Below are 16729 nucleotides of genomic sequence, written 5' to 3' on the forward strand. Positions count from 1 at the left end.
GGTGAGGCCATATCCTTTGTCACCAAGCATCCAGCATTGACCTTGTGGCTGATTGTTAAATAAGTCAGATACAGTGCTCTCACGCAGGATGTGAGCATCATGGATGCTGCCCGGAAATTGAGCATTCACTGCCAGTATAATTTGCTGGTGGTCGACAAGCAGCTGGACACTCGGAGTGGAATCCCTTGTGGTTCCTGAAAACCTCAGCATCCTGAAAAGGTGCCCGCATCGCGATGTGCGTACAGTCTATTGCTCCCTGCACCTTGGGGAAGTTTGCAATTCTGGAGAATCCTAGAGCCCTCTCCCTGGTCATAGGAAATCTGATCAAGTTCCTCCTGTGTGCGTACAGGGCTTCAGTGTCCTGTCTAATACAGCAATGTGTGGCATGCTGAGACAGATCGCAAATGTCGCCAGCTGTGGCCTGAAAAGAACCCGAGGCATAGAACGACAGTGCCACGGTGACTTTGACCTCGACGGACAGTGCAGTACTGATGGTGCTGGTAGGCTGCAGATCTTCCCTCATCAGCTGGCATACCTCGGTGATAACCTCTTTGTGGAAGCGCAGTCTCCGAAGGCAGGTGGTGTCGGGCAAGTTGCAGTAAGAACGCTTCTCCCTGTACTTACATCTGGTGTAACGTCTGGTCCTCCTCATCAGTCTGGCACTTCGTACATTGAGCACATAATGCAGTGGAGTGTTCCTTCAGCGATGTCGAGTCTGCTGCATGTATTTGGTCGCCAAGAGAGGGTGAGAAAGGACAGGCCCCATTGCAGTCGCTCTCTGTTTTCCACCGATTGGTCACAAACAAGGAATGCTCCGACGAACACACCTCTTCAATTCCAATCGGTCACAGTATGGTCAAGATGTTTTTAGAGATGTTCACATCAACTCCAACAATCTGCAGAGTACATCCGAACTCCCCCGAGGTTGAAGCACAGCAGCCTTTTAAAGGATGCAACATGTGATTCATCCCGGTTAGTTCCACTTTTTGTGGGCGGTGTTTGAGCGAGCAATATTCTGGGCGAAATGTGTGTGCGAGGTGGTAAAATTGATGATGGCCGATCTCCATGGTCGCTAGTTTGGGTAAATATGCTCTTTACGACAAAAACAGTCGCTGGGCATTAATATTGAATCTTGGTGTTATTTCCATGCGGAAAGTAACGCTGGCCGATATTATGGCCGTTGAAGTCGCCCATCCTGCTGATTCCGCCCCAAGAAGTGGGCGGGTGGTCATATTTTCATACATGGGGAAAGTAACGCTCGGCGATAAGTTTCTGAAAAATGCCCGCCAGTTTCCATTTTGTGCAAAATGGACGATATATGGGCGATATACGTCATTTCAGCGGTTTAAATGGGTGTTAAGTGGGCGTTAAGCAGGCAAAAAAAGTCGAATTTCTAGCCCGAGTAGTTTTTGGTCACAGAAGTTTTCCTTTGAAAAATATCCTGCAGGTGGCGATGCAGAGCCAGAAAACTCAACAGACTCGGCAGCACCACCTGCAGTATCCCAGCAGCACTGCAGCCTCGGGGGGGGGGGGGGGGGGGTAATTGTGGTTCAGGTGGGGGTGGGGGAGTGGGCTGAGGTGGGAAGGGGTGCCCCGAGAGGCGGGGTGCCCCCAGAGCCAGGGTGCCCCCAGAGCCAGGGTGCCCCACCCAGCATCTGTGGGACATGCAGCGAGTTGTTTCCTGCCCCTTAGTTCTGTGTGTTGTTATGAGGGACACTTCTCATTGTCACATCACTTTCTGGATTCCCACACTCTTAATAACAATAAGGAATAATCACTGTGTAATCCAGGAGACTGCCAGTAAATATATCTCTGCATAACAGACAAATATCCGTCTCTTTCACCCTTCCCCAAGAGGCAGTACTGAGGGAGCACTGCACTGTCGGAGGGGTAGTACTGAGGGAGTGCTGCACTGTCGGAGGGGCAGTACTGAGGGAGTGCTGCACTGTCAGAGGGGCAGTACTGAGGGAGTGCTGCACTGTCAGAGGGGCAGTCTTGAGGGAGCACTGCACTGTCGGAGGGGCATTACTGAGGGAGCGCCGCACTGTCGGAGGGGCAGTACTGAGGGAACGCCGCACTGTCGGAGGGGCAGTACTGAGGGAGAGCTGCACTATCGGAGGGGCAGTACTGAGGGAGCGCCGCATTGTTGGAGGGGCAGTACTGAGGGGGTGCCGCACTGTCGGAGGGGCAGTACTGAGGGAGCACCACACTGTCGGAGGTGCTGTCTTTTGGATGAGACATTAAACCGAGTCAACGTCTGGCCTTTCAGGTGGACATAAAAGATCCCACGGCACTATTCGAAGAAGAGCGGGGGGAGTTCGCCCCTCTGTCCTGAGGCTAATATTTATCCCTCGACCAAAATCACTAAAACAGATTATCTTGTTGCTGTCTGTGGGCGCTTGCCGCGTTTCCTACATTACAACAGAGACTATACTTCAAAAGTACTTCATTGGCTGTAAAGTGTTTTGGGATGTTCTGAGATTGTGAAATGCGCTGTAGAATTACAAGCCTTTCTTCATTTTGACTCTGTGTTTGTCTGCATGTGTTTTTCCGTCCAGTCTCTGTCTCTTTCTGCCTCTCTCCGTCTCCGTCTCCGTCTCTCTCTCTCTCTCTCTCTCTCTCTCTCTCTCTCTCTCTCTGGACTTGGCAAAATGTGATTGAAGAGCATTTATATCTGGGTTTGATGAGCTTTAGAAAGGTAATCTGCTGCGTCAATGCACAAACTCAGACTTAAATCACTCTAGGGTCACCTTCAGAATGTTTTTGAAGCTTTTGTAAAATATGTGCTGGGAATGGGGGAAGGGAACACGGCATTGGGGGGGGAGGGGAACACGGCATTTGGGGGGAATGGGGTAGTGGAACACGGCATTTGGGGGGAATGGGGGAAGGGAACTCGGCATTGGGGGGGAATGGGGGAAGGGAACTCGGCATTGGGGGGGAATGGGGTAGTGGAACACGGCATTGGGGGGGAATGGGGGAAGGGAACACGGCATTGGGGGAGGGGGAGGGGAACACGGCATTGGGGGGGGGTGGGGGAGGGGAACACGGCATTGGGGGAGGGGAGGGGAACACGGCATTGGGGGGGCACAGCATTGAGGGGGAATGGGGGAGGGGAACACGGCATTGGGGGAGGGGAGGGGAACACGGCATTGGGGGGGGAATGGGGGAGGGGAACACGGCATTGGGGGAGGGGGAGGGGAACACGGCATTGGGGGAGGGGAGGGGAACACGGCATTGGGGGAGGGGGAGGGGAACACGGCATTGGGGGAGGGGGAGGGGAACACGGCATTGGGGGAGGGGAGGGGAACACGGCATGGGGGGGCACAGCATTGGGGGGGAATGGGGGAGGGGAACACGGCATTGGGGGGAATGGGGGAGGGGAACACGGCATTGGGGGGGGGAATGGGGGAGGGGAACACGGCATTGGGGGAGGGGAGGGCACACGGCATTGGGGGAGGGGAGGGCACACGGCATTGGGGGAGGGGAGGGCACACGGCATTGGGGGGGGCTCAGCATTGGGGGGAATGGGGGAGGGGAACACGGCATTGGGGGGGGAATGGGGAGGGGAACACAGCATTGGGGGGGATGGGGAGGGGAACAAGGCATTGGGGGGGGAGGGGAACACGGCATTGGGGGGGAGGGGAACACGGCATTGGGGGGGGAGGGGAACACGGCATTGGGGGGGGATCTTTAGGGATGGTGCAGGATTAGGAGACAATCTGACTGAGGGCCTAGGGAGCAGCTTCTTTGCCATTGAGTGCTGGGACTCCTCAGACTGCTCCCCATTCCCCCCCCCCCATTCCCTCCACACCATCCCTTAGCACATATCTTACAAAAGCTTCAAAAACATCTTGAAGGTGACCCTAGAGTGATTATAATCAACCCCTCCGATAATATTGTCAATGCAATCTTGGACAATATTGCTGGTTTCATCTGCATTGAAGACAACTTCATCCGTGGACTGGTACTCCTCCATCCTCCGGGCCTCCCTCCGCCCTCAGGCCCTCAGGCCCTCTAACACGTGCCCCTTTTGAATGCCTCCTTCAATTGCCATTACACCGATCCAGGAAACTTTGTCTGTAACCTTGCTCCAGGAACCGGGAGCACGCCCTCAGCATCCCGATAGTGCCTGTCGCTACCAGGGCGACGTATCTGGGCTTGGCCTCCGAGGATCTGACGCTTCCTTTGCTGGGGACTAGAGACCGTGGGCCAAGGCCAGATTTCCGAGAGCGTGCAGAAATCAAGCGCAGGCAGCGGAAGGAGCGTGCGGCAAACCTGTCCCACCCACCCTTTCCTTCAACCACTGTCTGTCCCACCTGTGACACAGACTGTAATTCCCGTATTGGACTGTTCAGTCACCTGAGAACTCACTTTTAGAGTGGGAGCGAGTCTTCCTCGATTCCGAGGGACTGCCTATGATGATGATGATCTGGCCTAGATTTTTAGTTCCGTAGTCTCCGTGTGGGAAGTACCTAGAACCAGGCTAAATATGTTAAACATATGTATCTGAAGTAAAAACCAAATGTTCCCAAGTCTGAAAATTGAGTATTACAGAGAAATGGCCAAAAATAAAGGTAAACACAGATGGTTGCTATGGACTTTCTTTTCTCTAGCAACGGTGACATATTGGAGCTACTAAATTTTAAGCATGGATAGTGTAAGAATTGGTAAAAAGAAGGATCTCTCAGGGCATGTGAGGTCTGGCCACATCATTTGGTGCAGTTATACATAAATCTAAGTTTTGTTTTCACATATGTTGCTAAGAAATAAATCTACCATAGCAACCATTTATTTCATACACACTTACTGACATTTCAGATGGGCACACACTCATTTGTCAACCATATAATAATAAAAGTAATAGTATTGATTGTTTTTTAAAGATAGAAGTATTAAAAAAACAAGAGAGCTGAAAAAAAGTTGAGGCTGATCAAGAATGCATGTCTATGAATCATCATCAGAATCAAGGGTACAGGTACAATGTCCGAAATCCTCGGGCCTGAATCCGTTCTGGTTTTGGGGTTTTTCCGGATTTCAGACAAGAACATCAGTAGTCTGAAATCCGGAATCCTCGACCGAATCCGTGCCGGGTTTTGAACGACGAGGTCCGAAATCTGGCAAAACCCAAAATCTGGCACGGATTCAGTTGAGGATTCTCGGTTTCAGACTTGATTTTCTTGTTTGAAATCCAGAATCCTCGATCGAATCCAGGGCGGATTTCAGGTTTTGCCTCAAAAATGTCCAGTTTTCGGACAATAATTCCGGATTCCAGACGACTCCATCACCTATGCGCAAAATGTCCGTTTTATGGACAATTCCGGTTTTCGGAGTTCTGGATTCGGGACGTTGTACCTGTGTCTGTTTCTTCAACCCTAGAAGTCTCGAGCAAAGATGCAATATTCTCATAACCTGCACATGAGCCGATGTCGGTGCAAGGTAGCTTGTTGAGAAGACAAGCACCACCTTTGTGCGCACTGGGTCTTGTTGCATGAACAGTGTAAAAGCTCCATTACACTGGCTGGTGCTGGGGGAAGAGCCCATTACACTGGCTGGTGCTGGGGGAAGAGCCCATTACACTGGCTGGTGCTGGAGGAAGTGCCCATTACACTGGCTGGTGCTGGAGCAAGTGCCCATTACACTGGCTGGTGCTGGGGGAAGTGCCCATTACACTGGCTGGTGCTGGAGCAAGTGCCCATTACACTGGCTGGTGCTGGAGCAAGTGCCCATTACACTGGCTGGTGCTGGGGGAAGTGCCCATTACACTGGCTGGTGCTGGGGGAAGTGTCCATTACACTGGCTGGTGCAGGGGAAGTCTCCATTACACTGGCTGGTGCAGGGGAAGTGCCCATTACACTGGCTGGTGCTGGGGGAAGTGTCCATTACACTGGCTGGTGCTGGAGCAAGTGCCCATTACACTGGCTGGTGCTGGGGGAAGTGTCCATTACACTGGCTGGTGCAGGGGAAGTCTCCATTACACTGGCTGGTGCTGGAGGAAGTGCCCATTACATTGGCTGGTGCTGCGGGAAGTGCCCATTACATTGGCTGGTGCTGGGGGAAGTGCCCATTACACTGGCTGGTGCTGGAGGAAGTGCCCATTACACTGGCTGGTGCTGGAGCAAGTGCCCATTACACTGGCTGGTGCTGGAGCAAGTGCCCATTACACTGGCTGGTGCAGGGGAAGTGCCCATTACACTGGCTGGTGCTGGGGGAAGTGCCCATTGCACTGGCTGGTGCTGGGGGAAGTGTCCATTACACTGGCTGGTGCAAGTGCCCATTACACTGGCTGGTGCTGGGGGAAGTGTCCATTACACTGGCTGGTGCTGGAGGAAGTGCCCATTACACTGGCTGGTGCTGGAGGAAGTGCCCATTACACTGGCTGGTGCTGGGGGAAGTGCCCATTACACTGGCTGGTGCTGGGGGAAGTGCCCATTACACTGGCTGGTGCTGGGGGAAGTGCCCATTACACTGGCTGGTGCTGGGGGAAGTGCCCATTACACTGGCTGGTGCTGTGGGAAGTGGATGGTTGGTCGGGGCAGTGGTTGGGCGGGAGTGGGGAGGGGCGGTGATTGGGCGGGGGGGTTGGTGGTTGGGCGGTGATTGGGTGGGGGTGGGGCAGTGATTGGGTGGGGCAGTGGTTGGGCGGGGGTAGGGCGGAGGGCGGTGATTGGGCGGGGCAATGGTTGGGCAGGCGGTGATTAGGCGGGGGTGGGGCAGTGATTGGGCGGGGGTGGGGCAGGAGGGGCTGTGATTGGGCAGGGGGCGCAGAGGGCGGTGATTGGGCGGAGGGATTTGTGGTTGGGCGGGGCAGAGGGCAGTGATTGGGCGGGGTGGGGCAGTGGTTGGGCGGTGATTGAGCGGGGCAATGGTTGGGCGGGCGGTGGGGCAGTGGTTGGGCGGGGTGGGGCAGTGGTTGGGCGGTGATTGAGCGGGGCAATGGTTGGGCGGGCGGTGGGGCAGTGATTGGGTGGGGCAGTGGTTGGGCAGGGGTAGGGCGGAGATTGGGCGGGGCAATGGTTGGGCAGGCGGTGATTAGGCGGGGGTGGGGCAGTGATTGGGCGGGGGTGGGGCAGGAGGGGCTGTGATTGGGCAGAGGGCTGTGATTGGGCGGAGGGATTTGTGGTTGGGCGGGGCAGAGGGCAGTGATTGGGCGGGGGTGGGGCAGGAGGGGCGGTGATTGGGCGGAGGGGTTGGTGGTTGGGCAGGGGGGCAGTGGTTGGGCGGGGTGGGGCAGTGGTTGGGCGGGGATTGAGCGGGGCAATGGTTGGGCGGGCGGTGGGGCAGTGATTGGGCGGGGCGCGGAGGGCGGTGGTTGGGCGGGGCAGAGGGCAGTGATTGGGCGGGGGTGGGGCAGGAGGGGCGGTGATTGGGCGGAGGGGTTTGTGGTTGGGCAGGGGGGCAGTGGGCGGGGCGGAGCGGAGGGCGATGATGATTGGATGAGCATTGATGAATAGTGCAGCGAATCTCTATCACTTCCGACAGCAGTTTGAAGCACAGCAGCAACGCTGACCTCATTATGGAAGGTCGATAATAATTTCAGTGCCTTGAGCATGTCATGAAGCAGCTTAGTGGGCAGCAGATGGTGGATGTAAAACTATCTTCAATCCATTCACGGGAGCTTATCAGGATAATGAAATGAATCTTCAAGTCCAAGTAAGGGAAGCGATCGACGCACGACATCTTTTTCTGAAGCAGAACCTGAGCCGAGTGATTAACCGTCGGTAATACAGGCTCCAGTGACCTTTACACACAACACACTATCATTTCCCCTCTCACCCTCCCAACAATAGTCTGTACAAATCCGTCACACTCAACTGTGTCACACTCCAAGTTACTCAAACTTTCCTCACTATACACCTTGCACAGGTGAACACTAACCTTCACTTAGATCCTGTGCAGGCTCCCGCAAACTCTTTGCAAACAAATAGGAATATTAAAGGGTATGTGGAGTGGGAGTAGACTAGGTGGGATATTAAAGGGTACAGGGAGTGAGCGGGGGGGACAGGGAGTACACCCCCAGCACACCGGCCACTCACTCCTGCCAGGTTGATGCAGCTCCATTCACAACTAGCCTTGTTTACACTCTCCCCTCGTTCCCTCTCCCAGCTCCCCTCTCCCTGCCCCCTCCCCTCACCCCCTCTGTCCCCCTCCCCTCGCTCCCTCTCCCCTCACCTCACCTCACTCCCTCTCTCTCCCCTCCCCTTCCCCTCGCTCCCTCTCCCCAGGATTGGAAGCCTTGCTGAAAACAAATTCATCACCTCTTCAGAATTTCAGATTTCAACTAATTTCTTGAAAGAGCTCCAGTAAATTTGTTGGGCAAGATGTCTCCCCGCGAACTCCCCTCACCACCCATTGTTCACTGACTCTCTCTCAGGATTCCTTGAGAGCAACTATTTGGCTCACGGGCTGATTAAACAAGCAGGGGGACAACCCAGGTATAAAGATTTCTGGTACACCAGCTACTTTCCAATCCTTGGGCTTTGCTCCAGTATCTAATGATACCCCCCAGATAAAGATAAGCCAATGTTTGACTGTCTGTGAAGGGGCATTATTAAAAGTGGCCACTCTTTAACAACTTCAGATATGACAGATAGAATGAACTAAATCCCAAACCATTGCTGAGGTAACGTCAATTACACGGAACACCTTCTGCCTTGTGCATCACCCAATCCGTCCTGTAAACGGTGTCAAGCTCACCCCCAGGAACTGCCTCCGAGTGGCACCATTTCCAAGGCCAATGGGTGGAATTCTCTCTGCTCCAAGATCAGCTGATCCAACCCCAATCCAATAGGCCTTAAACTCCAGCGGAATCCATACTCATTTATCAATAGCATCTACGGGGCCTCGGGAGAGGGAAAGATGATGGTGATGCCCAAGGTTGGAAGCTGTTGTCAGCATATTGCAGAACTCAGGGAGCTGCAAGCCTTTCCTTGAAGATCACAAATACACAAAATAAAAGGAAGATGCAGTGAGCAGAGCAAAGCATTTAATGCACATTGTTGTTATACAATGTGTCTGTACATCATTTTGGGAAATAAACTGTAGACAGATTCACTTCCCAGGCACAGAGAGGGGGAGAGCAAGATGCGATGGTGACGATGGGATTCTTCGCCCGTTGGGCTCCAGCCTTGCTCTCCCAGACTTCTGTCACAGCTCCCTCACTGGCCACATCTTTCACTCTCTGGCACCGCTCTACCTGTAGCACCTACTCAAGCCCTGCTCTAGAAGGACGTGACTTTCCTTGGGCTGATGGGTCTGTGGAGGGTCCTGCTGGTACCGGAGTATTACTCTGCAACAGAAACAGTATCTCAGTGATTGACACTTGGAATTGTAGGAAACGGGGCTGGTGATTTTCTGCCCAGTTGGTTGGCGCGAGTCAGGTTCAGCTCAGAGGCCAGTCATTGGCTGGTTGTTACCCATCACCCTCTCTCTGGAGAATCACATTAGTGCAGCAGAGCAAGAGGCCATTCAGCTCATTGAGCTGTGTCGGTGACAGCCTCACTATTTGTGGCAGTAACAATACTCCACCTTTCCCTCGTATCCCGTCAGAAATACTCCGTGCCAGCTCTCCAATCCCCAGCCTGGCTCGTTCTGTGTGTCTCAGTCATTGTATCACGTACTGATTCATCAGCTGAGTAGGTGGTAATCAGCAGGAGGTTTCCTTGCCCATGCTTGACCTGAAGCCATGAGACCTCATGGGGTCCGGAGTCAATGTTGAGGACTCCCAGGGCCCCTCCCTCCCGACTGTACACCACTGTGCCCCCACCCCTGGTGGGTTTGCCCTGCTGGTGGACAGGACGTACCCAGGGATGGTGATGGAGGAGCCTGGGGCATTGGCTGAAAGGTATGATTCTGTGTGTATGACTGTGTCAGGCTGTTGCTTGACCAGTCTGTGGGACAGCTCTCCCTATTCTGGCACGTCCCCAGATGTTGGTGAGGACTTTGCCGGTTGCCTGGGCAGCTCTCAGACTCATTTTGATAGGCGCAGGAGTTATTTTTTTTAAATCAATTAGATCGATCACCCCTAAACTCGAGGGAACATAAGCCCAGTCTGTGCAACCTGTCCTCATAATTTACTCCTTTCAGCCCCGGGACCATTCTGGGAACCTGCGCTGTTCCCCTTCTGTGGCCGATGTACCCTCCCTGGGGGGTGGGGCCCAGGACTGATGCAATGACTCCGGATGGGGCTCTGATCCAAGCTCTGTACAACTGAAGCATCACTTCCTCCCCGAGATAAAGGCCCACATTCCATTAACCTTAAGATTGTTTTTTGTACCTGCCCAAAATCTCTCGGCTTTTTCACAGCTCCCAGTTTCTCACCATTTGGTAAATATTCCGATTTATCTTTCTCGGGTCCAGAGTGAGTGACCTCACACTTCCCCACAATGAACTCCATCTGCCACAGTTTTCCCACTCACTGCCTGTGTCCCTTTGCAACTTCCTGCTCCCAACCACACAGCGTACAGCACCTCCCAACTTAGTGTCATCCGCAAACTTGGACACACAACTTTCCACTCCTTCACCCACCTCATTAATAAACATGGTGAAAAGTTGAGGTCCCAGAACAGATCCCTGGGGAATACCACTCGTCATTCCAATCAGAGAATATTCCTCTCACCCCCCACTCTCGGTCTCCTCCCTCCCTGTCATGTATTCAACCAGCATTGTAACCCATGTATAATCTGACCTATGTTGTACACGGTGAGAACAATGACCACTAGGTGGTGAACTTGTGGGAGACATTCCTAATCTGGACCTTCAGGTATAAAAGGGGAAGCTCCACCCACTTCCATCACTTGAGTGCTAAGGAATAAAGGACAGGTCACAGACTGACCTTCTCTCAAGCATGGGCCTCGTGTGCATTTATACTGTATAGTAAGGACGTATCAATGGCGACAAGAAACTGGGATTTAAATCACGCGAGCATGGCCACTAGCAGAACAGACGAGAGGTACTGTGTTAAGGAATGGTTGGGACAGAGATTCAACATTGTTAAAGCAGCACACAGTTCTCCAGGCAGACAAGGGCAGTCAGGTATGCCCCAACATGTAGTCGAACCCAGAGGGGGAGTTCAACAGAGACAATGGCAAGCTGAACGGCAATTCACGCCATTGCAAGGGACAATGCGGCCAGTAATGGGGCCATCAACACCTGTTAATGGTGCACTCAAGGACAATAACAGGGGCAGTCAGGGACGATCGACTGGCAAGGGACCTTTTGTTTCCAACAGCAGCTCATGCTGGAGGCGTAGAGGCACACACTCAGCCGGAGTTTGCAGAGATGAGCAAAATACCTGCAGAAATTGCAGAAATGAACGCTGGGGGAAATCGCTGGAAGCTGAAGTTCAGCGAGTTCATGTGGAGCACGTATACAGTTCATACACCAGGACGCCACCGATAATGATGAAAGTGCCCCTCAATGGCATCCTGGTATTAATGGAGCTAAACACGGGGGCCAGCCAGTCCCTGATAAGTATCAAACAGTTCAACAAGTTGTGGACGTTCAAGGCCAGGAGGCCAAAATTATTGTCGATTGACGCACAGCTACGGACATAAACAAAGGAGATCATTCCGGTGTTAGGCAGCGCCACGGTAGTCGTGACCCATAAAGATTCGGAGAACAGGTTGCCACTCTGGGTTGTCCTGGGGGACGGTCCCGCACTGCTGGGGAGGAGTTGGCTTGCTGTCATGAACTGGAAATGGAGCGATGTTAATGCAATTTCCTCTGTGGAGCGAGTATCATGCTCACAGATCCTGGACAAATTTGACTCACTATTTCAAACCAGCATTGGCACTTTCATGGGGGCCAAGGTAGTGATTCACATAAACCCGGATGCCAGGCCAGTACACCACAAGGTCAGAGCGGTGCCGTATGTGATGCGGGAAAAGATAGAAGGCGAATTGGACCACCTGCTGAGGGAAGGCATCATCTCGCCCAGTTGAATTCAGTGACTGAGCGAGCTCGATCGTGCTGGTGCTCAAGGCGGATGGGTCGGTCAGGATATGTGGTGATTACAAGGCCACCATCAATCGGGTGTCACTCCAAGACCAGTACCCGCTACTGAGAGCGGAGGACCTCTTTGCGACGCTATCCGGTGGCAAACTTTTTTCAAAATTGGACCTGACCTCAGCTTACATGACCCAGGAGCTGGCGAGTGAGTCGAATAAGCTGACCACCATCACGACACACAAGGGGTTGTTTGAGTATAACAGATGTCCGTTCGGTATTCACTCGGCTGCCGCGATCTTCCAACGAAATATGGAAAGCCTCAAGTCAATTCCAGGGACGGTGGTTTTTCAGGACGACATCCTCATCACGGGTCGCGATACTGAAGAACACCTCCATAACCTGGAGGTGGTGCTACGCAGACTGGACCGGGTAGGTCTGCGACTGAAAAAGGCGAAGTGCGTCTTCCTAGCTCCAGAGGTAGAATTCCTGGGGATGAGGGTAGCAGCAGACGGGATCAGACCGACTGCGTCCAAGACGGAAGCGATCCAGAGAGCACCCAGACCCCGTAACACGACGGAGCTGCGTTCGATCCTGGGGCTCCTGAACTATTTTGGTAACTTTCTTCCCAAATTGAGCACGCTGCTAGAGCCGCTACACGTGCTCCTACGCAAAGGTGGCGAATGGGTCTGGGGGGACAGCCAGGAAAGGGCTTTTAATAGAGCACGCAATTTGTTATGTTCCAACAATCTGTTAACGCTATATGATCCATGTAAGAAACTTGTGTTAACGTGCGATGCGTCGTCCCATGGTGTCGGGTGTGTGTTGCAGCATGTCAATGCCAAGGGTCAGTTACAGCCGGTAGCTTATGCCTCCAGGAGTCTGTCCCAGGCAGAAAGGGGCTACGGGATGGTAGAAAAGGAGGCGCTCGCATATATATATGCGATAAAGAAAATGTACCAGTACCTGTTTGGCAGTAAATTTGAGCTGGAGACAGATCACAAACCCCTAACGTCCCTTTTGGCCGACAACAAGGCCATAAATGCAAACGCATCGGCCTGCATACAGAGGTGGGCACTCACGTTAGCTGCCTATGACTATACAATTCGGCACAGACCGGGCACCGAAAACTGCACTGATGCACTCAGCAGGCTCCCACTAGCCACCACTGAGAGGGCAGCCGAGCATGGTGCTGAGATGGTCATGGCTGTTGAAGCTTTCGGAAGCGAAGGCTCACCCGTGACAGCCCATCAGATTAAAGTCTGGACAAATAGAGACCCGCTAGTGTCTTTAGTCAAGAAATGTGTTCTGAATGGGGACTGGGCAGCCACGTACAGGGCATGCCCTGAGGAATTTAAACTATTTCACAGGCGCAAGGATGAACTCTCAATTCAGGCCGATTGCCTACTGTGGGGAAACCGCATAGTCATGCCTCAAATGGGCAGAGGTGTGTTCATCAGAGAACTCCACAATGAGCACCCGGGCATTGTCATGATGAAGGCAATTGCCAGGTCACACGTTTGGTGGCCAGGGATAGACGCAGATCTAGAACTTTGTATTCGCATGCGCAACACGTGTGCCCAGCTGGGCAATGCGCCCCTGGCCCGCCAAGCCTTGGTCTCGCATCCATGTGGACAACGCAGGTCCTTTCATGGGAAAAATGTTTTTGGTTGTAGTAGATGCCTACTCCAAATGGATCGAGTGGGACATTTTAAATTCAAGCACATCCTCTGCCACGGTAGAAAGTCTACAGGCAATGTTCGGCACCCACGGTCTACCGGACATCTTGGTCAGCAACAATGGCCCGTGCTTCACAAGCACTGAATTCCAGGACTTCATGTCAGGCAATGGAATTAACCATGTCAGAACGGCACCGTTCAAGCCGGCCTCAAACGGCCAGGCAGAACGAGCAGTGCAAATAATCAAACAGGGGATGCTCAGAATCCAAGGGGGTTCCCTACAAAACCGCTTATCACGCTTCCTGTTGGCCTACAGATCCCGACCACACTCGCTCAAAGGGGTTCCACCCGCAGAGCTGCAAATGAAAAGGACGCTCAAAACCCGGTTATCCCTTATACACCCCACCAAGAAATTGTCGAGAGCAGGCGCCAGTCACAATATGACTACCATGACGGGAATGCGAAGGCGCGATGTATTGATGTAAATGACCCTGTTTTTGTCCTCAACTATGCTGCAGGGCCCAAATGGCTCGCAGGCACTGTGGTTGCTAAAGAGGGGAATAGGATTCTGGTAGTTAAACTTACCAATGGACAAATCTGCCGCAAACACATGGATCAAACTAAAAGGAGGTTCAGCAACCCCATAGAAGAAGCAGAGGAAGAACACGACATAGAGTTCACTCCACCACAGGTGGCCGAACACCGGAACCAAATGGAGGAGAGCCCAGTCACTGTGGGCAGGCCAGACAGGCCTGAGGCACCGCAAACAGCAGACACTCAGGCCAGTGCCCAACAATCGGAGCCCCAACTCAGGCGCTCTACAAGAGAGCGTAAACCACCATAGAGACTCAACCTGTGATCCCAATAAGACTTTGGGGGGGGGAGGTGATGTCATGTATTCAACCAGCAATGTAACCCATGTATAATCTGACCTAAGTTGTACACTGTGAGAACAATGACCACTAGGTGGTGAACTTGTGGGAGACACTCCTAACCTGGACCTTCAGGTATAAAAGGGGAAGCTCCACCCACTTCCATCACTTGAGTGCTAAGGAATAAAGGACAGGTCACAGACTGACCTTCTCTCAAGCTTGGGCCTCGTGTGCATTTATACTGTATAGTAAGGACGTATCACTCCCAATCTCCAACCCAAGTGAAAAGGCCAATGCATCAAAAGTGCACCCTCACATTGGTAATCTCTCGTGTTTAACCTAAAATGCCTTCAGTTAGTCCATAGAGATAACACTCCCTTATCTAAAAGCAAATACTCCCCTATCTGCCGCATTAGTGACCCCTCAGAAAATTCAACCAGATGATTCAGACATGACTTGCCCTCAACAAAGCCATATTGGTTTTCCCTGGTCAGCTCCAGTTTGCCCAAGTGCACAATCACTCTCTCTCAACATAGATTCCTTAGCTTCTTAACCCCATGAAACTTCTACAGTTTACATTTCTTTCCCCTGCCCCATCTTTTCCTACCCCAAATCAGATTGTTCTCACAAAATGGTCCAATTTTCAGAAGTTCCTCGTACCAGGCAGCACCTGGGTAATCTGTGGTGCCCTTTGCTCCCTAAAGTGTGGAGCCCGATACTGCACACAGTGTTCCAACCATGGGCGCAAGGTTTTACATAGCCTCATCCACCCGCTTGGCTTTTATTTTCTATGGCGTGTGATAAAAGTTAAAATTCCTTTAGCTTTAACAAAACAGCTTGAGGTGCTGTCTTTAATGTCCTGTGACCCTGTCCCCCAAATCCTTCTGCTCCCCCCTACACCCCAGCCCCCACACCTCAGCCCTCATACCACTCCTCCCATACCCCACAACTCAGCTCCCGACACCCGAGCCCCCTGACCCCACCCCCCCGTCCCCACGCTCCCATACCCCACAACTCAGCCCCCGACACCCGAGCCCCCTGCCCCCCACACCCATCCCCACAACGCAGTCCCCGACACTTGAGCCCCCCGCCCCCCCAGACCCCACAACTCAGCCCCCCACACCCCCATACCCCCAAAATCAGCCTGCATGGACTGACAGAATCCAATCCCACAGTTGGCACAACCCCATCTGATCAATGGCACTGAGCAAACCTTTGGTCTGAAGCATTAAATACATTTCCTATATTTGGAACAGTATTCAGGAAATTCTTCACACACAGGTTAACGTCGAATATAATGATTTAAAGTGAGAGCTTTATTTCTGATTATTTAAGCTGTGAAGCCGGATCCGGGGTAAGCCGAAGCTCCATAACTGACCGAGACCGAGACCGAGAGAACTCACCTGCTGCTCGGGGAATTGGTGCCGCCTTCTGCCCAGCGCCCGCCGTCCCGGCAACTTCATCCGCGCACCTGGGGACACAAAAATCCGCAATGGGACCGGGAACAACTTGCAAACTAACCCGGGCCACAGACACGGACAGGGACAGGGACAGGGACAGGGGGTGAGACACTCAGACAGAGAGAGACACAGAGCGGCTGGGGCACCGGAGCTGAGCCGGACACACCGGGGGTCCCGGGGTGGGGTTAGGGGTAGGGTCGGGGTCCCGGGGTGGGGTGGGGGTGGGGTGGGGGTAGGGTCCCGGGGTGGGGTGGGGGTAGGGTCGGGGTACGGGGGTGGGGTGGGGGTAGGGTCCCGGGGTGGGGTGGGGGTAGGGTCGGGGTACGGGGGTGGGGTGGGGTCCTGGGGTGGGGGTAGGGTCCCGGGGTGGGGTCCCGGGGTGGGGTGGGGGTGACTCACGCGGGCCGGACCCGGTTGCCGTAGCGGCGGCGGAGGACGAGCACCAGGGAACTGAGGATCAGAATGGTGGTGCACATCCCGCCCGCACCCTCTGCCACAGGGCGGGGCAACAGGTCGGTCCGGGGGCGGGGCCACGGGAGGGGCGGGGTAACAGGGCGGTCCGGGGGCGGGGCCACGGGAGGGGCGGGGTAACAGGGCGGTCCGGGGGCGGGGCCGGAGCTCAGGGCGAATTTTGAACAGTCCCTCCGGTCTGTCTCTGCCTCAGTGTCTGTCACTCTGTCTCTTTTCAGAATGGCAGGCAGTGACTAGTGGAGTGCCGCAGGGCTCAGTGCTGGGACCCCAGCTATTTACAATATACATTAATGATTTAGACGAA

General features: G+C 53.6%; 1 long non-coding RNA gene across 1 annotated transcript; it reads right to left on the bottom strand.

Annotated features, from left to right (window-relative positions):
- Positions 1 to 8961: 8961 nt before the first annotated feature.
- LOC139227199 (uncharacterized) lies at positions 8962 to 16463 on the bottom strand. Its single transcript, XR_011587408.1, has 3 exons — positions 16354 to 16463; positions 15898 to 15965; positions 8962 to 9286 (listed from the first exon to the last, which is right to left on the bottom strand). It is a non-coding gene; the product is annotated as an uncharacterized lncRNA (long non-coding RNA).
- Positions 16464 to 16729: the final 266 nt, after the last annotated feature.

Source organism: Pristiophorus japonicus, chromosome 16 (assembly GCF_044704955.1).
Source record: "Pristiophorus japonicus isolate sPriJap1 chromosome 16, sPriJap1.hap1, whole genome shotgun sequence".
Taxonomy (NCBI): domain Eukaryota; kingdom Metazoa; phylum Chordata; class Chondrichthyes; family Pristiophoridae; genus Pristiophorus; species Pristiophorus japonicus.